This window comes from Phyllobates terribilis, unplaced genomic scaffold (assembly GCF_046119375.1).
Source record: "Phyllobates terribilis strain yellow unplaced genomic scaffold, ASM4611937v1 Scaffold_7__3_contigs__length_470593459, whole genome shotgun sequence".
NCBI lineage: Eukaryota > Metazoa > Chordata > Amphibia > Anura > Dendrobatidae > Phyllobates > Phyllobates terribilis.
Genome location: NW_027362767.1, coordinates 469,773,338 through 469,794,555, shown reverse-complemented (window position 1 = coordinate 469,794,555; position 21,218 = coordinate 469,773,338). Strand labels below are relative to the sequence as shown.

Genomic DNA, 21,218 nt, shown 5'->3' with positions numbered 1-21,218 from the left:
CTCACAAGGGGTCTGAGGATCTCATCTCGGAACCTAATGGCAGTCAGGCTACCTCTGGCGAGCACATATAGGGCTGTGCAGCCCTCCAAAGAAATGCCACCCCACACCATTACTGACTCACTGCCAAACCGGTCATGCTGAAGGGTGTTGCAGGCTGCAGATCTGTCACATGTGCTCAGTGTGAACCTGCTTTCATCTGTGAAGAGCACAGGGTGCCAGTGCGACTTTGCCAATCCTGGTGTTCTGTGGCAAATGCAAAGCATCGTGCACGGTGTTGGGCTGTGAGCACAACCCCCATCTGTGGGCATCGGGCCCTCATACCACCCTCATGGAGTCGGTTTCTAACCTTTTGTGCAGACACATGCACATTTGTGGCCTGCTGGAGGTCATTTTGCAGGGCTCTGGCAGTGCTCCTCCTGTTCCTCCTTGCACAAAGGTGATCGTAGCGGTCCTGCTGCTGAGTTGTTGCCCTCCTACGGCCCCCTCCTCATCTCCTGGTGTACTGGCCTGTCGCCTGGTAGTGCCTCCAGCCTCTGGACACTACGCTGACAGACACAACAAACCTTCTTGCCACAGCTCGCATTGATGTGCCATCCTGGAAAATGTCCGCTCTACTGCTGTTAATAATGCATAGAAAAAAATTAACCATTATACTCACCAGGAGCATACTTTAAAGTCCATAGCACCCACCTGTGAAGACACGAGGTCTTCCGTGGGTGTAATACTAAGACAACACAGGGTGAGGGTAAAACAGTGTGGCAATATTTTATTGAACCATCAAACAGACAATAAACACATAGAACAGTCCCAGCAAACACCCAAGATGGTGCAAAATGACAGTCTCACCATTCCACTGGCCCCCCAAGAATAGATCAGCTGCGACTTTGGGACTTTCAGGGCATAGTACCTCAACCAGTGGCCCCCCACTTTTGGCAGGCCTCCACAGAGAGGAGATAGCAGCAAGCTTAGGAAGCTGACAGTCCATCAAGGTACAAGTCCAGGAGACTCAAGGGTCCTATCCTGGCTTCTCCGAGAGTTTCCATGGGGCCAGATGATTGGCTGGTCCCAATCTGGCTTCTCCAAATGTCTCAATAGGTTCCAGGCGACCGGAGGGTCCCACCTGGCAACCCCAAACAACATATCCATGGAGTGAGGTCACTTCATCGTCCCAACCTGGTCTCCCCAAATGTATCCATGGGTTCTCTGATGGTCAGTGGAGCAGATCCGTATCCTTCCAGTCAGGGCAGTGTATCCTTAGTAGAATCATGTAGAATCCAAATCTGTGTCTCTCTGTATGGAGCCATGCTACCACGCTGATGTTATGAATAGTCTGACTGCTCTTTGATGCTCTTTCACTTCTCTCTGCTGCAGAGGCATATGTTCCTTTATAAATAGTTACAACTGTCCTTTCAAGTACACTTCCACAGGTCAAGGATTAGGGAGGGTATTATTCCACTGGGCTCAGGAGTCATTGTTTGTGCATTTAATCAATTTACATAGTTGGTATAGCAGTGGGCTCTTTAAATCAACAACTAGCTGGCTTTATTATAATATGCAATTAGCATAGTAACAAACATCATTGTTCATAGACCAATAGAAGACAACATTCAGGGTTATTGTCACGGGTGTGTCAGTTTTGACACCGTCATATGGGGTTTGGCTGTAGAAGGTCGCTGCGTTCGGCATTGCATGATCCCTCTCCCTTTAGGACCGAGTGGTGATCCTCACCTTGCTTGGGGATTCTACCTTTATGACCCAGCGGTGATCCTCACCTTTTGCTAATTAGAATGCCCTTGCTGTATCCTTTAAATACACTCAGTTTCTCCAGAGAGTTTCTGGTGATAGTGGTCTTATGTATGCAGGCCGGGAATTCTAGTAGTCAGCTAGAATTTTCTTGGAGTTCCTTCGTGGATTGTTGCCTTATTTACTCAGGTGTCATCTTGAAGCTAAGTGTATTCCCTTGTTTGTTTTCCTTGTGTGTACTTTTAGTTTGCAGTGGGGCTGACTAGTGCTCACCCCTCCCCCTCCCCCCCTAGGACCTAGCTTTAGGGTTAGCTAGGGCCAGGTTTCCTACTCTGTGTAATGCACACGCCCGGACTGACTGGCGTGTGCGTGTTTATGTAGTGATTCCACTGTGCAATGAACCGGAGAGTGCCTGGAGGGGCGTAACTAAGTATCTGCCCGATCCGACCAAGGTCGCACGACGGCATACGACGCCAGTGCACCAGGGAGGAACCGAGCAGAGGAACCAGGGTCTACTCCAGGTCAGACTCCGGACACGGCTGTTGACCCACACCGGGGAATACAGGAACAGGCAGACTAGAGCGCAGGCTGGGTAGGGTCCAGTACAGACTGGGAGACAAATTCGAAACCGCATACGCGGTGGACAGGGCAGAGCAAAGCGAAAACCGCAGACGCGGTGGACAAAGCTGAGCAAAGCGAAAAACCGCAGACGCGGTGGACAGAGCTGAGCAAAGCGAAAAACCGCAGACGCGGTGGACAGAGCTGAGCAAAGCGAAAAACCGCAGACGCGGTGGACAGAGCTGAGCAAAGCGAAAAACCGCAGACGCGGTGGACAGAGCTGAGCAAAGCGAAAAACCGCAGACGCGGTGGACAGAGCTGAGCAAAGCGAAAAACCGCAGACGCGGTGGACAGAGCTGAGCAAAGCGAAAAACCGCAGACGCGGTGGACAGAGCTGAGCAAAGCGAAAAACCGCAGACGCGGTGGACAGAGCTGAGCAAAGCGAAAAACCGCAGACGCGGTGGACAGAGCTGAGCAAAGCGAAAAACCGCAGACGCGGTGGACAGAGCTGAGCAAAGCGAAAAACCGCAGACGCGGTGGACAGAGCTGAGCAAAGCGAAAAACCGCAGACGCGGTGGACAGAGCTGAGCAAAGCGAAAAACCGCAGACGCGGTGGACAGAGCTGAGCAAAGCGAAAAACCGCAGACGCGGTGGACAGAGCTGAGCAAAGCGAAAAACCGCAGACGCGGTGGACAGAGCTGAGCAAAGCGAAAAACCGCAGACGCGGTGGGCAGAGCTGAGCAAAGCGGAAAACCGCAGACGCGGTGGGGACAGGGCTCTGTACACACGGAACAGACTAGAAGGGAAAGGCAGAACCAGATACCCACAGGGTACTTGCAGAGAAGTAGCGAGTGGACCACAAACTCACAAACGGAAGTACAGTGACAACGAGCAGGAGTTAGGTACGAGTTCAGACTCTGCAGAAAAAGGGAAAGTACGGACATAGAGAAAAACAAAACAGGCTAGGAGAGTATTCAGACAAGAACAGACACAGCAGCAAGATACAGGAGCGGGTTCACACAGGCCTGGAAATACAGCCTCCAGGATAGGCAGAAGACAACAGGCTAGAAGATAATACAGACAGGACACAGTTCAGACACGGGAACTGATACCGAAGGCAGGAAACATAAACGGGACCTGGCATATCAGTGACCAAAGGCCGACTGACAGAACACAATGCTCAGGCAGGGATTCATTGGAGCAGCTGGGTTAAATACCAGATGGCAGACAGCAATAGGCTGAGGATGCACAAGGGGTGTGTCTGCAGCAGGTACAAAAAGCAGGAAGTGATCGGGCGCCGCCCTTAAGCGACAGACACAGAGGCAAACAGACAGCATGGAGGGAAGCCAGGCTAGCAAACTGGACTGGAGATCAAGTGTGCGCTCTTGCACAGTGGGAGATGGACCACTATGCAAGGACGCCGCCAGGTATGTTACACTCTGCGATAGGTGCAGGACCTATATAAGGTCCATAGGGGAGACAGGGTTTGTCGTTTGAGCTGTTTAGGGGTCTCCACTCCCCCTTTTCCTACTTGTAGGGCACCCTTCCCTTTTCCTGCTGTTATACACTGGGTTCTCCCCATACCCAGTGTGACAGTTTACTATTATTTGTATATGTCCTTCTTGATCAGCCACAGAACTACACGTACATACACTATTGTGTTTGTGTTGACTTGTGAATGTATTTCTTTTGGCTTAACAAATCTAGACGTCTGGCTGATTAAGATAAGAAGCTGTTTCATCACACCACCATAGTTCTCCATGTAGTATAATGCATCTTAGTCCTCCAGATAATTTACTGCACAGACCATAGTCTTCCACTTAGTATAATGCATAGTCATCCATAAAATTGCACCCCCATAGTCATCCACAGTAGTATAATGCATAGCCCATAGTCATGTACTATTATGGGCACGTATTTAAAAAAAAAAAAAAAAAAAATACTCTCCTTCCCTTTGTTCCCCACTGCCCTTTGTTCCCCGCTGCGCGGCGTCATCTTGTGAAGCCGGCAGCTGACTTCGGTGTGCGATGAGAGCTTATGACGTCACTGCCATGTGCCCCGTCATGTGTATGCTGAAGTCTTTGCGCCTTGCTGGGACTCTGTCATCCTGTGCTTGCGCCGGTTCTGAGACAGTGCATCAGTCTGCCCAAGCCTCGCCGGTGGAGTCGTCAAGATCCTGGATTGTATGAGTATATGTTGTTTTTTATTTTGATTAAAACTTATGGGGGCATCATAAACAATAGGCACCCTGATACGGGGGAGAAGCTCATACAATATAGGAACCCTTATATAGTGTAGGGGAACTTAAATAGTTTGGGGGCTATTGCAGTGGCCATTATACTTTTTGGGCTAATGCAGGAGCAATTATACAGTTTGGAGGATAGTATGGAGCCATTATACAGCGTGAAAACTGATGGGCCATTATACAGTTTGAGGGCTAATGCGGGGCCATTATACAGCAAGGAGATAATTCTGGGGCCATTTTATAGTGTGAAAGCTGATGTGGTGGCCATTATCCAGTTTAGGGGCTAATGAGGGGGCCATTATACAGCGTGGGAGCTAATGTGACAATTTAAACAGTTTGGGGGATAATTTGGGGACCATCATACAGTGTGGAGATTACCAGTGGCATAACTAGACGGGCCCCGGTACAAGATATAAAATAACAGAATCCTAGAATGTGAGAGTTGGAAGGGACCTCCAGGGTCATCGTGTCCATCCTCTTGCTCAATACAGGATTCACTGAACCACCTCAGACAGATGTCTGTCCAGTCTCTGAAGACGTCCATTGAAGGGGAACTCACCACCTCTCGTGGCCGCCTGTTTCACTCATTGGTCACCCTTACTGTCAAAAAGTGTCTTCTAATATCTAATCTGTATCTTCTCCCTTTCAGTTTCATTTCATTGCTTCTTGTGTTCCCATGTGCAAATGAGAATAAGGATGATTCCTCTACAATGTGACAGCACTTCAGATATTTGTAGACGGCTATTGAGTCTTCTTTTTTGCAAGCTAAACATTCCCAAATCCTCTAACCGTTCCTCATAGGACATTGATTGCAGTCCTTTCACCATCCTGGTCACTCCCTATTAAAATACCTTTCTATTAGTCGCTGTCCATTGTTCAAACTTCTCTAGATTCAAGATACTTCTGAATACTTTCTCTGTCTTATCTGGTGTTAACTATCCCTCCTAGCTTTGCATCTTCTGCAAATTTGATTAGTTTACTTTCAGTTCCCTTATCTGGATCATTTAAAAAAAAATGTTGAACAACACTGGGGCCAGGACAGAGCCTTGTGGCACTCCACCTGAAACACTCTTCCAATTGGATGTGCAACCATTTCCAGCTAGTGAGCCAGCTCCGAGAACGGCCAACTCCCACTCCTGGGGGGCGAAAAAATGCTGCTGCCGGGGATACATCTCCGACTGCTGCATAAGGGGGCCCGATGGCGCCCCCGTGCCTGCTGCTCCCCCTGATCCCCTAGGTATGCCTCTGATACTGTGTATAGAGGAGCTGTACATTGGGGGATTCAGGGGACATTAGATGTTAAGGGGTTGTGCCACAATAAAGAATACAGTTAACCAACCAGAAAGGTGGAAATAAATAGTTTTGTAATTTTCTAGTGATTCAAAATTATGCTTCATTCAAAAGATGCCAAGCTTTTATTTTTTGAATTATGCTCTCTGGCGCCTCCTGGCATTATTCCATTACATCCTGGGAGTGGGCAATCAGCTGGTCGAATTTGTGCAGTTCCTGTTATAAAAACTCCCAACTCCCCACCCGCAGTATGCACATCATATTCTGTCACAAGTCTGACAGCGTAGGATCCCTGCTGTAAGTATATAAAAATGAAAAAAGCATATACAGAATGGGAGGAATAGAGCTAAGCAACAGTACATGTGAAAAAGACTTAGGCATACTAATAGATCATAGACTGAACATGAGTCAACAGTGTGATGCAGCAGCAAAAAAGGCAAATACAATTCTGGGATGTATTAACAGAAGCATAGAGTCTAGATCACGTGAAGTCATTATCGCACTTTACTCCTCTTTGGTCAGACCTCATCTGGAATACTGTGGCCAGTTTTGGGCACCACATTTTAAAAAAGACATAGACAAACTGGAGCAAGTTCAGAGAAGAGCGACCAGAATGGTGACCAGTCTGCAAACCATGTCCTATGAGGAACGGTTGCAGGATTTGGGAATGTTTAGCTTGCAAAAAAGAAGACTGAGAGGAGACTTAATAGCTGTCTACAAATATCTCCAGGGCTGTCACATTGTAGAAGGATCATCTTTATTCTCATTTGCACAAGGAAAGACTAGAAGCAATGGGATGAAACCTGAATGGGAGGAGACACAGATTAGATATTAGAAAAAACTTTTTGACAGGGTGATTAATGAGTGGAAGAGGCGGCCACGAGAGGTGGTGAGTTCCCCTTCAATGGACGCCTTCAAACAGAGGCTGGACAGATATCTGTCTGAGATGATTTAGTGAATCTTCCTTTGAGCAGGGGGTTGGACCAGATGACCCAGGAGGTCCCTTCCAACTCTACCATTCTATGATTCTATGATCTGTGATTCACCCCTTCCCCGGCGCTCACAGCTGACCTCCAGGTGAGATCGTCTGCTTCACCTAGGTCCATCCAGTTCAAACTTTCTCCCCCAATTGTCCTCCCTACACTAACACTACACTAACTTACTGGGACTCGGCCTCACAAATGTATTATCATTTTTATTATTGCTGCACTATTACAATTAAAAATGAACCTGTTTATAATTTTTTAATTAGTTTTATATTTTTTATTACTCTTGTGATTCTAATAATATTACTAAAATCCCTATGCCTAAATCTGTTAATCCAAAAGAAGGCAAAAACCCCAGGACATATTCAGCCAATTTGTGTCATGGGGAAAAATTCCTTCTTGACCCTGAGAAAAGGCGATCAGTCCTAGAACCCCGGATCATCCGAATTATGATATTAGTTATGTAATTACTATTATCGTATTAAAGTTACTACTATAGGAGTAATATTGTGTCTAATTTAACTGTAACCCACAATGTTATTTGTATCAAGGAAATCATCCAGCCCTTCTTTGAAAACGGTTAGTGTCAGCCCTTGTATAAAGCTGTTATAGTGTCGGCCCCTGTATAAAGCTGTTATAGTGTCAGCCCTTGTATAAAGCTGTTATAGTGTCGGCTCCTGTATAAAGCTGTTATAGTGTCGGCCCCTGTATAAAGCTGTTATAGTGTCGGCTCCTGTATAAAGCTGTTATAGTGTCGGCCCTTGTATAAAGCTGTTATAGTGTCGGCCCCTTGTATAAAGCTGTTATAGTGTCGGCCCCTTGTATAAAGCTGTTATAGTGTTGGCCCCTTGTATAAAGCTGTTATAGTGTCGGCCCCTTGTATAAAGCTGTTATAGTGTCGGCTCCTGTATAAAGCTGTTAGTGTCGGCCCTTGTATAAAGCTGTTATAGTGTCGGCCCCTTGTATAAAGCTGTTATAGTGTCGGCCCCTGTATAAAGCTGTTATAGTGTCGGCTCCTGTATAAAGCTGTTATAGTGTCGGCCCCTTGTATAAAGCTGTTATAGTGTCGGCCCCTTGTATAAAGCTGTTATAGTGTCGGCCCCTGTATAAAGCTGTTATAGTGTCGGCCCCTGTATAAAGCTGTTATAGTGTCGGCCCCTGTATAAAGCTGTTATAGTGTCGGCCCCTTGTATAAAGCTGTTATAGTGTCGGCTCCTGTATAAAGCTGTTAGTGTCGGCCCTTGTATAAAGCTGTTATAGTGTCGGCCCCTTGTATAAAGCTGTTATAGTGTCGGCCCCTGTATAAAGCTGTTATAGTGTCGGCTCCTGTATAAAGCTGTTATAGTGTCGGCCCCTTGTATAAAGCTGTTATAGTGTCGGCCCCTTGTATAAAGCTGTTATAGTGTCGGCCCCTGTATAAAGCTGTTATAGTGTCGGCCCCTGTATAAAGCTGTTATAGTGTCGGCCCCTGTATAAAGCTGTTATAGTGTCGGCCCCTGTATAAAGCTGTTATAGTGTCGGCCCCTGTATAAAGCTGTTATAGTGTCGGCCCCTGTATAAAGCTGTTATAGTGTCGGCCCCTGTATAAAGCTGTTATAGTGTCGGCCCTTGTATAAAGCTGTTATAGTGTCGGCCCTTGTATAAAGCTGTTATAGTGTCGGCCCCTGTATAAAGCTGTTATAGTGTCGGCCCCTGTATAAAGCTGTTATAGTGTCGGCCATCTCTACCTCTTGTGGTCGGCATTTCACAGTCTGACTGCTCTGACTGTAAAGAACCCTTTCCTGTTTAGGTGCCGGAATCGCCTTTCTTCCACCTGTAATGAGCCCCCTGGTCCTTAGTATGGTCTTTTGAAGGAATAAGTCATGTGCTAGTCCTTTCTACTGACCCCACATATATTTATACATGTAAATGAGATCCCCTCTAAGCCATTGTTTTTCTAAGCTAAAGAAGCCCAATTTTTTCAACCTTTCATCATATGAGAGGCCTCCGTCCCGTGTAGTATAGGAGAGGCCTCCGTCCCGTGTAGTATAGGAGAGGCCTCCGTCCCGTGTAGTATAGGAGAGGCCTCCGTCCCGTGTAGTATAGGAGAGGCCTTCGTCCTTTGTAATGTAGGAGAGGCCTCCGTCCCGTGTAATAATCTAGTTGCCGCCTTTGAACTGACTCTAACTTCTGAATATCCTTTTTACAATGTGGAGCCCAAAACTGTATCCCATATTCCAGATGTGGCCTCACCAGTGATTTATAAAGGGGTAACAGTACTTTGGGATAGCAGGATTTTATTTCTATTTTTATACATCCTAAAATCTTGTTTGCTTTTGCGGCAGCTGCTTGACATTGAGTGCTGCTGCTCAGCTTACTTGTAACCAGAATCCCCCATCCTTCTTCTGTTCTGTAGTCCCGAGTATACTTCCATCTAATGTATATGCAGCAATAGGATTACTCCGTCCTCGGTGCATTACTCTACATTTATCTACATTAACCTCATCTGCCGAGTGTTTCCCATTCAATCTCTTATCCAGATCGTTCTGCAATATTGCAATGTCAAGATCAATAAACAGACTGCGGCCGCATATTATCACATGTGGGTGAGGGATCCAAAAGAGAGGGATTAAGCCCCCATCTCCACATCGACTTGCCTACTCAAAGCAAACATGTAAATAGGAGAACAACTGAGTATAATGGCATGATAAACTTTATTTCATAAATAATTCATTTAAAAATTAATGTATCACATCAACAGTTTAAGATTTAAATACAGACTAGGACATGCGGACAAATAGTCCCTTATTTTTGTTGTTACATGCAGACCTCTATGAAGGGATAATCTCAAAGATCATAGGGAGTGCTTGTGCAGGGACAAAGGGGTAAATGCATAATCAAATTACTTGAAGTTAATAATACTGAATACTAGTGCCCACTCTGACCAAATGCTGCATTAAATCTCACTCATAAGAAAGCCCAACAAATAAGAGGAACCGCACAGGGACAGGACACATGCAAGGAAGAACCTCGACCCGCGTTTCGCCGGTAACTCTTGGCTTTTTCGAGAGCAGGGTTGGCTCCAGGTTTTTCTGGGCCCCCGGCAAAAGAGTCTCAGTGGGCCCCTTTTAACACATACACGATTCATGATGCACAGATACCGCAGAGAAATATATATATATATAGTACACAGGGTCCAGCCTGCCTTCTCATCCTTCACATATGCAGACATGCGCGCACAAACGGTACGCAGACATATGCACGCACACACACACACGGTACGCAGACATATGCACGCACACACACGGTACGCAGACATATGCACGCACACACACACACGGTACGCAGACATATGCACGCACACACACACGGTACGCAGACATATGCACGCACACACACACGGTACGCAGACATATGCACGCACACACACACGGTACGCAGACATATGCACGCACACACACGGTACGCAGACATATGCACTCACACACACGGTACGCAGACATATGCACTCACACACACGGTACGCAGACATATGCACTCACACACACGGTACGCAGACATATGCACTCACACACACGGTACGCAGACATATGCACTCACACACACGGTACGCAGACATATGCACTCACACACACGGTACGCAGACATATGCACTCACACACACGGTACGCAGACATGCACGCACACACGGTACGCAGATATGTGCACATACAGACATACACACATTTTTACACAAATTCTTAAAAACATATATAAAACAGACAAATATATATACACAGTCATACACACTGACATTCACATACATGCACTCACACAGACCCATTACAAATATTTTTAATATGGGGATTGGGGAAGCCTCACTCACCTGTCCCTGGTCCAGTGTCCTGTCCAGCCGCTCCTCAGGTATGGGGCAGTGCAAGGCCCCCGGCGTGTCACAGACATCATGGCCCTGGACCATCAGAGGGGCCCACTTGCGGTCGGGTCCGGGCCGCTCCCCCCCCATCTGTGCAGGACCTCCGACGGTGCTTGATTGCCGGCACTCCCCCAGACATGGCCGCGCGCTGTGCGGCTGTGTCTGCTAGTAATGACGCGGCAGGGGCGACACACAAGCACAATTAATGGTGCAGTGCCGTCGACCCTTCCGTGTCATTACTAGCAGACACAGCCGCCACAGCGCGCGGCCATGTCTGGGACTGGGGGAGTGCCAGCAATCAAGCAGCACCTGCATCACTAAACAGGTGCCAAGGAAGCGGCCAGGACCCCGACAGTGAGTGGGCGGTGGGCCCCGACAGTGAGTGGGCGGTGGGCCCCTCTGATTTTCCAGGGCCCCGGCACTTGCCCGGGTACGCCGGGTGCTGACGCCGGCCCTGTTCGAGAGGCATGTGTATCATTGCTTCCAGGACCTTTAAATACGCCCACCACAAGTCACATGTATTGTCATGTGACAAACCAATATGGCCATCGCGCCGCAGATGCCGAATGGCGCATGCGCTGCGGCTGTCACCACCCCCGTGCGTGCGCCCCGGCCGTCATGACGTCGGCGCGCAACCGGAAGTGTGGGTAGATACCGTTCCCGGCGGCGCGCCGAAGGCATATTGACAGCCGAGCGCGATCACAGCGTGGGAGAGACCGGGCGAATGCGCACCACATCTGCACGCAAAATTGGACATAGAGAGAGATAAGTTTATAGTGGGCAAAGCTACTCCAAGGGGTCTCATCCCCCAAGGTATAGCTACAAACAATATTGGAGAACTGACACCTTCTCATCATACATTAAGCCCAATATCACACAGGTTATAAAGATGACAGCACTCAATAATAAAAAAATATGTATATAAACACACATAAAAAATACTGAGGAGAGGCTTAAAATATATCAAGATATATATATATATAATCTCTTTCACATTATCTGTCCATTCATTTATAAATATGAGAGTTGAGGAAATTCACAAATGCACCATGTCTCCACAGATGATGTGACGTTAGAAGATGTTGTGACGTCATCAGTTATACGAGGATATACATGTACAAAGCATTCGCAATTCAGCTGTAGACGTCAAGGAAAAAGGGGATCCACACAGACTGTCTCATCAGATGATATAGGGTAGGCAGATCCTGAAACGCAGTCACAATATAGAAAAAGTGAATACAAAGCATAAAAACTTAAAAACAAGAAATATAAAAATAAAAACATATAATCATGGTCCACATTGGGCAGAGCATGATCCAGATTCAGCGGTTTGTCAATTACTGAGCTCAATTCCCTCAGTATCCGTGGGTGAATACCATCCGGGCCAGATGGCATTGTCAATGTTTACTTTGCTCAAACGCAGGCATACTTCTTTTTGTGTTAAACTAGTTATATTAGGTGGTGAACTTTTGATTTTTGCCCTGTTGAAAGATCCCTGAAACAGACTTTTTGTTGGTGAACATGGATGAAAAGTGCCTGTTTAATATCTCAGCCTTTTCTTTGTCCTCTATAATTATTTTGTTATCGTCTTTTATTTTGTTATCTTCTGTTATTTTTCTTTTTGCCATTGATGTAAGTATAACATTTTTTGGGATTTATTTGAATGTCCCTGGCGATTTGTTGCTCTGTAGATAATTTTGCAGCTTGATTTCTTTTTTACATTTCTTATTTAGATCTTTATACTCCTGAAATGCTATTTCTGTATTTTCAGCCTTCAAGAATGCCCTTTTATTTTTGTCTTATTAAACTTTGTACTGTCTTATTTATCCATAATGGTTTCATTTTATTACCAGAGGGAATACATTTTCTACAAGATTCTAGTAGTATTTCCTTAAACATGCCCCATTTACGTTCGGTATCCTCAGTTACCATGACATGGTCCCAGTCTACACGATTAAGCTCTTCCCTTAATTTGTTGAAATTGGCTTTCCTAAAGTTCCAGGTTTTTGCATTTCTTTTTTGAAATGTTTTATTGAATATTACATTGGAACTTACCATATTATGGTCGCTGTTTCCCAAATGCTCCCGGACCTGTAGATCTGAGATTGTATCTGGCCTATGTGACAGCACCAGATCCAGCAGATTACCTCCCATGGTTGGTTCATCTACCAGCTGAGAGATAATTGTCCTGAACTGTGGATAAGAACTTGCAGCTTTTACCACAACCAGATGCTTCTATGTCCCATTGAATGTCTGGATAGTTAAAATCCCCCATAATAAGGACCCTATTATTATTTGCTGCCTTTTTAACTTGTTCCAGCATTTCATCCTCTACCTGTTCCTCTATATTAGGAGGCTCGTAACAAACTCTAATTAGCAGCTTTCCATTATTGCCATCCCCATGTACATTTACCCAGACTGACTCTACATTGTCGCAGCGCCCCCCAATGTTGTCATTTTAAGTTGGATCTTACAAAAATACACACCCCTCCACCTTTTTTGTCTTCCCTGTCCTCTCTAAATGTAGTGTAACCCTCTATGTTTATCACCCAGTCATGGCTTTCATCCAGCCAGGTTTCCGTAATAACCACCACATCGTATTCTGTCACCGACATAAGAATCTCCAGACGTTTTGTTTGCGAGACTTCTTGCATTTGCCAGCAGACATTTAATACTAATAGCTCATTTGTTACTCCTACTCGGCTCCCTACTTTCCTTGCGTATCCCAGCCCCCCCAAATCCTCTATAGCCCCTGCTCTCTCACTCTCTGTCTACTCTATCCCCTTATTAGCATGACTACCCTCCCCCCAGATCCGAGTTTAAAAGCTCCTCCACCCATCTGACCATGTGTGACAGAATATGATGTGCATACTGTGGGTGGGGAGTTGGGGGGAGCTCTTATGACAGGAACTGCGCAAACTCGACCAGCTGATTGCCCACTACTAGGATGTAATGGAATAATGCCATGGGGCGCCAGAGAGCATAATTCAAAAAATCAAAGCTTGGTATCTTTTGTATGAAGTGTAGTGCCCCGAGGGTTCGGTTGCTACAGGGATATTGCACTTCAACCAGAGGTGTGATATTTCACTCCCAGGTAAGGATGGAGTATGGACCAGGGCTCAGATAGCTGCATACACCACACACACCCCATTTCCGGGGGACAGCTCAATGGTGCTCCCATTGATATATATGCAGGCACAACTGACTATGTCCCTGGCTGGAGTGGGGAGGGGGGAGAGAACCCAGTGATGTAGGAGCAGAAGGGGACGGTTTCTGGAGCACAGGAAGGAGCTCATTGGTTGCTGGTCACCTGAGCTCAGACACAGTGAAGCAGATAAAAGGTGGGGACCATCTTAGCAGGGAGTTCAGTGTTCTGTGAGAGGAGAAGGCAGGGAGCAGAGCTGCTGCATGGGCTCTGCTCCCTGGGCAGGCCTAGCACAGAGGCCGGAGCCAGAAGGGAGAAGAGAAGGAGAAGGAAGAAAGGTGGAGAGAAAGAGGAGTAGAAAGGCTCCAGAAACAAGAAGGCAGAAGGGACCCTAAGAACCCACGAGATAACGGGTGAAGGGTCGGGCAGAATAAGGGTACCGGATTCCCAAGTTGGTGGAGGTAAATCATCCCTCAGCCAAAGACCGGAGGTTGTGATCATCTATTGGTGCGACCCCCCCGCCAAACCTGCTAGGAAGGCACCATATAGGATAGCGGGAAACTGGGCCCACGTTTGCCCGCATAGATCCGCGGCAGCTGGACAGAAGTTTGGTCACTGGTGGGGCATGAGCCAGAGAAAGGATAGAAGGGAGTTCTGTGCCATACTCCTGAATTGCCTGAGGGTTGACCGAGCCCCTCACCTGGTGGACGCAGCACGGCTTGGGCAGTCATTACCGGCTGAAGTGACTTGGATATCAACTGTGAGTAAAAGACCCTGGACTGCAACACGTTGTCTCTGTGTTTCTTACCGCGCCAGCACTAACGGTACTGGGACGCCCTGCACCACAACCCCCACCATCTACGCTCACTGCCCTGAGGCTACACTCCTCCCGTGGGGAGTTATACTATTCTCTGCTGCACCCACAACACCAGCCTCAGCGGTCTGCCCTGCAGCGGCGGTTCACTCTGACCGCAATCCACGGGTGGCGTAGTCGGACATTCATAACTATACTAATAGACTGCCACAGCATTTGGTCTGACCACCCTGAGCCACGGGACCGGGTTGCCACTACTACCCCTATCAGCACCGTACACTAGAAGGCCCGGTTCAGAGTACCCCACGGCCCAGGGGGCGAGTCAGAAGCATACTTTTGAATCACTATAATTTACAAAACTATTTATTTCCACCTTTTTTCTGGTTGGTTAACTGTATTCTTTATGGTGACACAACCCCTTTAAGTGGACACTTAAAGAGGTTGTCCACTACTTTTACATTGTTGACCTATCCTTAGGATAGCTCATCAATATCTGATCGGCTGGGGTCCAACACCCACCAGCCCCGCCGATCAGCTGCTATCGGTGGCTGCTGCCGCCATCTGAAAGTACTCGCTTGCCAAGCTGCTCTGTCTACTTGTAGTGGCAGAGTGTTTGTGCTGCACATCTGCCTCCTATTCAAATCAATAGAAGGTGGTTGTGTAGTACTCTACGGCGGCCACTAGAAGGAGACCTGAGCAGCTCAGCAAGTGAGCACTACCGGTCGGCGGCAGCCGCCGATGGCGCTGGCCGGGGTCCGACACCTAGCATCCTCACCGATCAGCTGTTACCAATCAGACAACCTTTGAAGAAGCATTGTTGTTATAGGGGAACTCAGGGTATTGTGGCCATCAAAGGGGAAAATGTGGACTCTGTTTTTTAAAGGCATTTGCACAGTGCAGTAATATTTTCTAGGGGCAATTTTACAATTTAGAGGGGACTAAGTAGGCATGATTATGTGGGGAACTAAGAGGAGCGCTGTTACTGGGCCAAACTGCAGGTGCGGTAATAGGGACACATACGGCAGCAGCGGCTCCGTATTGGTAGTATCAGCAGGTTGAGGGGTTTGTGCAGGTTGGAAATAGGTGCTGTAAATGTGAGAAGTCAGATGTGTCTGTGCTGTAATCTGTGCTTTAATATCAGTGTGCCCCCATTGTTGTAACTAGGGTTACCGATTGGGGGCCTATTCAAATGTCCCTCCCCCAATCTGAACTCCTAGCTACACCTCTGCTCAATATTAAGTGATACAAATTATTATTCAGAATAGTAATAATAGTTCTGATTATTATTTCTGCTTGGCCTGTTGATCTGGTCCTCCACAATGGTTACGGACGCACTCGTGGGCCCCTCGTGGTGTAGGTGATTTGGAGTTCCAGATCAGAAAGATAAAGTTCTGTTCACTATAAAGATATATTATGAAACATTTAGAAACAAATATTACACTCTGTTGACTGAAGATTCACAACTAGCTGCATCTCGCTTCCATCCTGTAAAATAATAAAGTGCAGATGTGACTTGTGCTTTTTTGCAGAGTTTCCACAATGATCAGACATGTCAGCTGTCATCTCATGTAGTCGTCATACCCTTTTGTTTTATCTTGGTAAAAATTTTGCTGTAAAAAAAAAAAAAAAAAAATTGTGGTTTTGCAAAAAATTATGTTGAAAAGAAGAAGCCAATATGATCTCTGGACTGATAACACCTGAAAAATGGTTTAATGTGCTTTGGTGTCAGCTGTAATTTTTACCTTTAGGGCTCGCTCATATGAGCGTACACATCGGACGAGTGCTTTATGACTTTTATTCATCAGATAGCACTCAACCAATGTTATTCAATGGGGCTGTGCTGATGAACAATTTTTTTTCATTGACGGAATCTGCATGCTGCGATTTCACTTTGAAATAAGATGCCACTCACCCATTCAAGTCTATGGATGCATGGAAAACCTCGGACTGCACTCGGATGACATATGAGAGCCGTCCAGTCTCCATAGACTTACAGAATGAAGAAATTTTGTTCTTTATCTACTCCTCGCCAGTGCTCCGATTCTCTCATCCTAGATCACACTATGCTGACACTCGGATCAAACGCTGATCAGAGTTTTATCAGTGGCGTTTGCATAATCTGCCCGATTCTTTTGGATGAGCGAATCTACGGCCGTCTGACTGATTTTGAAATGAAATAAAATGTCTGCACGAGATGTGACTACACCCATCCAGAGTCAATACTGCTGCAGACATACCTGGTACTTGGCAAAAACAGGAGAAGTCTTGCTGTTTGTTCAGCTTTGTGTTCTGTGGTTTCACACATTCCTGCGACCAGAGCTTAATTTTTTCACTGCTGTTGTAGTATGAGCTCTAGGGGAAGACGAAGGTGTTTTGAGTTGCAAAAAGTTTCTGCAAAATGAGCCAAATTATCAAAAATAAGCAATATTGTTAACACCTCACTTGTCACTAAAGCTAATCAAAAAGATTCGCTGGACCCTGGTGCGGTATCCATTTCTGGACCAGGGTTCTAAGATCTTCCTCTCATGATGGGGCACAGGGCCAGTTGCAGTAGGCTGGAACTGTGGGAATTCTCGTTGCCTTGCAACCCCTCTTCTAAATAGAAATCTGACTGGTGTGTACTGTGCTGTGGGGTTCGTTCTGTATTTGCTTGTCGTTTGGGGGTCCTGGTTACCTCCCCGTCCTTGGGACCGGTTACGGCTACAGACCTAACCGGAGACATTTAGGTCTGGTTTAACAGCTTCTTCTTTACTGAGACGAATCTGTGGCGCCCCGAGGGTTCGGTCGCTACAGAGGTATTGCATCTCGCCCAGAGGTGTGGTATCTCGCTTCCAGGTGGGGATGGAGTGTGGCTCGGGACCCTGACACTCGCATGCACTGCACCACATTTCCGGGGGGCAGGGCGACAATGCTCCCAAGAGTGAGCACAACTGCCCCTGTCCCTGGCTGGAGTGGGGGGAGGGAACACCTAGAAAGGGGGAACCCGGTAGTGTGTGGGTGGGGAGAGTAGATTCAGGGTGCACTGGAAAGGGGAGTATATAAGGTGGGCACCATCTTGGAGTCAGAGGGAGAAGTGAGAGAGGAGGAGACTGGGAGCAGGGGCTCTGTACGGGCTCTGCTCCGCAGGGAGGCCGAGTCTCAAGGCCTGAGCCTAGAGAAGAGAAGAGAGAGGAGAGGAACGTAGGAGGCTCCAGGAGTGGAGTGAAGGGACCCCAGGGGTGCGGACCGGCCAGTCGCCACTGCACGCCCGCCGCTACCAGAGTAGGAGGGTCAGGCCAAGAAAGGGAACCGGATCCCTCATCTAGTGGAGGAGAGCAAGTACCCTCAGCTAGTAACCGGAGGCCGTGGCATTGCACGTGTTACGGCCCCTCACTACACCCGTTAGGAAGGCACCATATAGGGCCCAGGGAAACGGAACATACGTTTGCCCGCCAAGGCCCGAGGCAGCTGGACAGGAACGTGGTCAATTGTGGGGTACGACGGGCCAGAGAAAGGACACACGAAGGGGGTCCTGAAAAGCATTTCAAAGGTACCTGGGAGTTGGCCGAGCCCCTCACCTGGTGAGCACAGTACGACGTGGGCATCCATTACCTGCAGAAGTGGCTTGGAGTGTAAAACTGTGAGTAAAGACCCTGGACTGCATCACTGGACTCTGAGTCATTACTATTGCTCCCGCGCACCATCACCCCCCCCATCTGCACTCACTGCCCTGAGGCTATACTCCTCCCGAGGGGAGTTATACTACCCTCTGCTGCGCACACAACCTTAGCCTCAGCGGTCTGCCCCGCAGCGACGGTTCTCAGTGACCGCAATCCACGGGTGGCGTAGTCGGACATTTAAACATTAAAAACCAAATAAACAGATCCACCACTGGTTTGACCACCCTGAGCCACGGGACCGGGTCGCCGCCACGTAGGCTACAACCCCTAACATTACACAGAGACCCGGGTCCGGGTATTCCCCCACACACGGCCCAGGGGGCGCGTCAAATCCCCCCTGAATGATGTTCCCCCTGTCCAGTGTACTATACAATACACTTATTACAGTATCACAGCAGAACATAGACATGAATGACAACATAACAGTAGAATTTCTAAGGTGTAATCTCACACATTCCTTTTCATGACCAGTCAGTAAGATATACCAATAGGACGCCAATAATACAGCCGTCACTTGGGTAGTTGTTGTACATTCCCATAGAAGTCACCATGAACTATTTCCTCTATCTTTCCTTCTTACACCTTAATAGGATTAGACGGTTACTGAAGGTCTCCTCTGCCTCATGAACAGCTCATATAATGTGTGTGTGACGACACAGCTTCTGATCTTAATTAGCCAAGAGGTCTAGATTTGTTAGGCCAAGAGAAATACACTATTGTGTTTGTGTTTGGCTTTTGAATGTATGTGTTTTTTTCTTTGGCTGGTCAAGAAGGACATCTGTATAAACCTGAATGTTGACTTCTCTTGGTCTGGAAACAATAATGTTTGTTAATATGCTAATTATATATTGTACTAAGCCAGCTAGTTGTTGGTTTACAGAGCAGGGGGATACCAGCTATGCAAATTGATTAAATGCTCAAACAATGAGATATGAGCCCTTCACCTTTCCTCCTGACCTGTGAATGATGACCCTACACAGGTGTAAATATAAAAAGGGTTTTCTATCCTGCTGCAAGGAGAATTAGAAAGACTCTTCAGGACAGTAGTTTTGTAGCATGGCTCCATCCAGAGGCACAGATTTGGTTTCTACAGGAATCCAGCCTAATGATACATGGCCCTGACTGGAAGGATACAGATCTGCTCCATTGACCATCAGAGAACCCATGGATACATTTGGGGAAACCAGGTTGGGACAATGAGGTCACCCGGTCAATAATCTCCTAAGGACCAAGGAAATGTGAAGAGATATTTGACAGATTGGAATCCAGGCCAGGGAGGCCACCAAAGCTGTATAGAACTTATCCCAAGGGGAAATAGTAAACCCAATTAAAGGGGATTGAAAGCAGAAGAGGACTTGTATCAGAAGGTTGCTAGTGAACAGTTGCCTTGCAAGAGTGAAGTGCAAGAGAAATTAAGTCATTAAATGTAACCTAGAAGTTCCCATGTCTGCTTAATGCAAAAGAAACCTTCGTGAAAAAAATGTGCATATAGTTCCTGTCAAGTTCATGTTCAGTAAAAAGAAGTTTATTTTTGGACTTTGGTCTCGCTCAATTTGTTCTCCAACATCTGGTCCTGGCCTGCCCTATTTAGCGGCACCATGCAGTCTGCAGAGTCCAGGTGAAAAGCGCACACACAGCAAGGACCCCCATTTTCATTTAGCGTGCCAGGACATGGAGGAAGAGTACCTCGTCCATGGCTACCGCTGTGTGCCTGGTCAAGAATCTAGCATTAGAGCCCATGTGTTTTAGGTTATGCCCGACTGCCTCGTAGGATAACTACTGCCTCTGCCTCCAATTCATCAGTGACCATGTTTGATCCTGCATTGATTCATTCCTTTTTCCATTCTATGATGCTCCTGTGTAAAGAAATATCTCGTAATGCAGCCCAACGTGTTTCACTATAAATATTCCCTCCTTCAGGAATCAGTTCTACAAACGTCCAGTGCATCTCAGATTTCTCCTTCAACCTAAACACATTGACTTTCTGAGTGTTTTATAAGTTTTAGGCTGCACTCTACCCATTGTGTAGGATTTTCCAGTCCGATAATGAAAGCTTTAATCCGCAACACAGATGATATTAACCCTATAGATAAAAAAAGCACCAAAACCGCATTGATCAACCGTGTCTGTAGATGCGCATGGGGGGGAATTTTCATGAAATTGCATCCACTTTACATGGACAGTTAAACACCCCAAAATTTCTGTGCAACCCGCCCCCCCCACAGCTTTTACTTTGGCATGTGAACACTGCCTTAGGGTTACATTTTTTTAGGGGTTTAATGGAAAAAAAAAACCCTCCATTTACCAATTATTTATAAATAATCTGATTGCTGTGTTGTGAGGGTTGTTACGATTAGAGACACCTAATACGTCTGAGATTTGTGATATTTTTTAAAGTGCGGTAAAATTTACAGTTCTGTAATAGTTTTAAGCAATCTGTTGGTAATTTTCTGGAAAGAAGAGTCTGACTTTTATTTTCCCTTCAGAATAGAGGGAAATAGATGTACATATGGATTCCCAATCTGCCTGTGGGATCCGAGCCGAGAAGCCCTCCATTCTAGTCAGTGTCGGCTATAGCTGCTGCCCCCAATGATGCCGGCTGCGGGTCTGATTACCCGGGAGACCAGATTGCAAGAAAAGTACGGAATTGTTATTTTAATTGAGGGCTCGTTCTCGTGGCCATATTTTCAGTCCGTGAAAAAAACAGACAGCGCTCAGGACCAATGTTATTCAATGATGCCATGCAAATGAACTGTTTTTTTTTTTCACTGACAGAGTCTGCATGTGAAAAAACTTACACCATTCACTATTTTCTTCAGTAAATCGGATTGGACTCAGTCATTCAAGTCTATGGGTGAATAAAAAAGAAAAATCCGATGCCATATG

The 21,218-nt window shown here is 46.7% G+C and overlaps 1 protein-coding gene across 3 annotated transcripts in view; it reads left to right on the top strand.

The window, feature by feature from the left end:
* Window positions 1-21,218, top strand: part of SYTL4 (synaptotagmin like 4) — a 238,367-nt gene that overhangs the window by 66,812 nt on the left and 150,337 nt on the right. The window contains exon 2 of one of the 3 annotated variants that reach the window (XM_073642213.1): window positions 11,776-11,908. The exons of the other annotated variants lie outside the window; for them this stretch is intronic. The gene's annotated coding sequence lies outside the window, so the exon portion shown is untranslated. The remainder of the gene's footprint in view (window positions 1-11,775; window positions 11,909-21,218) is intronic. 3 annotated transcript variants of the gene reach the window in all.